The sequence below is a fragment of the Pteropus vampyrus genome, unplaced genomic scaffold, assembly GCF_000151845.1.
Source record: "Pteropus vampyrus isolate Shadow unplaced genomic scaffold, Pvam_2.0 Scaffold623, whole genome shotgun sequence".
Taxonomy (NCBI): Eukaryota; Metazoa; Chordata; class Mammalia; order Chiroptera; family Pteropodidae; genus Pteropus; species Pteropus vampyrus.
In genome coordinates, this window is record NW_011889404.1 from 305017 (window position 1) to 308504 (window position 3488).

General features: G+C 50.9%; 1 non-coding gene and 1 pseudogene across 1 annotated transcript; both read right to left on the reverse strand.

The window, feature by feature from the left end:
• Window positions 1-2936: 2936 nt before the first annotated feature.
• On the reverse strand, window positions 2937-3052 carry LOC111733722 (annotated as a pseudogene).
• A 9-nt stretch (window positions 3053-3061) lies between these two features.
• On the reverse strand, window positions 3062-3133 carry TRNAI-UAU. The gene has a single exon. It is a non-coding gene; the product is annotated as a tRNA-Ile (tRNA).
• Window positions 3134-3488: the final 355 nt, after the last annotated feature.

Consider the following 3488-nt stretch of genomic DNA (forward strand, 5'->3'; position numbering starts at 1 on the left):
GGAGGACATAAGAAAGGAAGCCAATACCATCCCTGGGGCAGGAGGCTGCAATGGAATCTGGAGGCTGCAGAGAGAAGGGCAGCCAGAAGGCAGGAGGATGGCAACCTCAGGACCACACCTATGACAGGTAGGAGGTGGGAGCAGATGGTAGTCCTCAGAGGATCATGTGGGTCTGGTGCTCTGGGCACTCTGGGGCAAAGAGGGCTGTTGTAGTAGCCCTGTAGGGCAAAGAGTCTGCACTCCGCCCAGGCCTAGAGTGTCCAGGAAGGATAAGGAGAGGCCCTTGACAGGGGTGGGCAGCTGCCCACCTCTCCAAAAGCTTCTGGCACCTCAATACTCTGGAGCTGGTCACCTCTCCCTGGGGTCACTTGGGCTGTGACTGCATGTGGTCTGGACTATTATTGTAGCCGGGCTTTTTGAGCACCAGCTGCACTAGGAATGTCACAGGAGGAGGGGCTTTTCTTGCTCTCAGCTTGCCAGTGCCACATGAGACCCCCAGGCTGGGGGTGCCTTTTTCAGGCCTGCCCCCTGGTGGAGACTTCTTGGATGCCCCTGGACTCTGCATTAACCTTTCTGGCCCCTTGAGTTGGGGCGTGGCCCCTTGAGTTGGGGCATGGTCCCTTAAGGGGTGGCCTTCCTTGTGTCAGTGGATGGAGCCTCAGGAGATAGAGGAGGCAAACCCCTGGGACAGAGAGATGAGGAGCACTCTCTCCTGATGAATGTGTCCAGGTGAGCCTTCCCAGGTAAATGCTCCAAGGCCAAGGTTACTATTATTCTTAGAATGGAACACTGCCCTCTGGACCTGCTTCTCCTCAGTGCAGAAAGCTGGATTTAACCGATCCTCACAGCAATGCTCCAAGACTCCAGCAGCTACTGAAATCAACCTACGTGTGCCCCAGGAATGATGGGGTGCCAGGTAGCAAAGTTGTATGAAGGAGAGGGCTGAGAAGAAAGCAAAGCAGAGGAGGTGGACTGGCTGGCAGGTTCCTCTCACGCGAAGGGGCCACCTGCACTGGGAAGCAGCAAAGGGGGCTATGACACGGATGATATGCCTATAGGCTCACTGTGCCAGCACCTTCTAGAGACTTCTTCTACCTGTTTAGCAGGATGGCCTTGTGAAGCTGGTGCAGAGAGCAGCTGAGGTGGCGAGGAGGGAGCCTGAGTAAAGGCCGACTGCCGACTCCTTCTCCAGCCCAGCTGCCTCACTCCAGCATAGCCTACACTGTCATCACCTGCCTCTTAGCCTTGGTTCTCTTGGGGGAGGACAGACAACAGCACCCACCTAGCCTGGTGGAGATGTGAGTCCCAGTCCCTGCCACAGCCAGGTGGGGACATCGTGCTCTGGGAGATTTCCATGGGCTGACCAGCCCCTCGCCCTAACCTGCCTCTAACCCCGGCCTCTAGCTGTTTATCCTCAAGTGTGTGAAGAAGTCATAAACTGTGGAGCCTGCTCAGGTATTTATTTTAGTTAGTAAAAATGCCTTGGACTTTGCCAAGAGCCATTTGACTTTAATTGGAAACTTTTGAGGCATTAAGAATGTGCCGAGGTTTCAGATGTGTCCGAAGGCTCCACAATCATCGATCATGTGAGCACTGCTTTGGACCAGGTGGAACGAAGACAGCCTTTTAGCAAATCCACCTCCTTAATGGACTCATTTGTAACTTTCTGCAATGCTGGGCGGCGTCTCTCCCCAGCACTCCATGAACACCAGCCAGAGCATTTAAAAGCAGTGAACATCTGGTGACTGTAAATGAGGAACCCAGAAAAAACAAAACACGACATAAACAAAAGGCAGCTGGGGGAGGGCGAATGGGATGCCCCCCATTCTGTGGTCAGAGCAGACATTTCCCCTACAGTGTGCAGGAAGCTAGGGGAGAGGCACCATCTGTGGTTACTCTGAGAAATGTTATCCCAGCAGCTTTGTTTATGGAGGACTTACTGGGTGCCAGACTTGGTCAGGAGGCCGTGACCAACTGCTCTGGCCCCATCCATGACATCTTCCCACTGGCCTTTCTCAGCCTCCCCACCTACTCCCCACACCAACCCTCTGCATCGCAAGTCCTTTGCTCAAGCTCTTCCTTGTGCCTGGAGCACTCCCCCTTCTTCTTCTAATCTGTATAGTCAGCTATGGCTGTATAACAAATTATCCCAAAACTTAACTTATAATTGTAAACCCTTATTATCACACAGTTTCTGAGAGTGAAGAAACCAGAAGCAGCTTAGCTGGGTGGCTCTGATTCAGGGTCTCCTGTGAGGTTGCATTCAAGCTGTTGGCTAAGACTAAGTCTCATATGAAGGCTGAACTGGGGCTAGAGGATCCACTTACAAGTTCACTCATATGGCTGTGGACAGAAGGCTCAGATCCTTACCACATGCACCTGTCCCCAGGGCTGCCTGAGTGTCTTCACAATGTGGTAACTGGCTCTCCTAGAGTAGGTGATCCAAGAGAGAGTTGGTACAGAAGACTCAGTCTTTTATGACCTGATTTTGGAAGCAATATACCATCACTTATGCCACATTCTGTTGTACATTGAGTTGAATGATGTCTCTCAGTATTTATTTGTACCCAGAACCTTGCAATGTGAAATTATTTGGAAATAGTGTCTTTGCAGATATAATTAGTTAAGACAGGTCATTCTGGAGTATGCTGGGCCCTCCAATGACTGATGTTTTTATAAGATGGCCATTAGAAGGCCATGTGTAGACACAGAGACACAAAGGAGACACAGGGAGGAAGGCCATGTGATAATGCAGGGAGATATTGGAATGGTGCATCTACACACCAAGGATTGCTGGCAGCCACCAGAAGCCAGGAAAAAGCCATGGAACATATTGTCCCACAGACCCTCCAGAAGGAACCAACCCCGCCAACAACTTTATTCCAGACTTTCAGCCTCCAGAACTGTGAGAAAACAAATTTTATTATTATTATTTATGCCTACAGCACCTGGTCTTCTTAGGTGGTCTCCCATCCAAGTACTAACCAGGCCCGACCCTGCTTAGCTTCAGAGACCAGACATCAGGTTTGATCAGGGCAGCATGGCCAGAGACCATGAACCATGGCTCCACTGGGGAGTGAACCCAGACCTTCTGCGTATAAAGCAGACGTGCTAACCGCTACACTATGGAACCACGTCCAATTCTTATTGTTTTAAGACCCCCAGTTTGTGGTACTTTGTTATGGTAGCCCTAGGAGACTAATACGTGTTGGTCACATGCAACTCTGGTCAGTGTAGGAAGGATCATGAGACTGTGAGTAATAGGAGGTGGGAACATCAGGGCTGCCTACCACATTGTCTAAGCTACTCCATTCATTCTCCAGGCCTCAGTGACTATGGATTCTTCCAGGAGATATGTACGCCCTGAACTCTTGTGCCCTGGGCAAGTTCCTGGAGCATCCAGAACTCCTTAGTACCACACTCCAACTTGGGTTGTTTTCACAGTCTTTCTGTCCTACTTGACTGTAAGGTCCAAAGTAAGGGCAGTT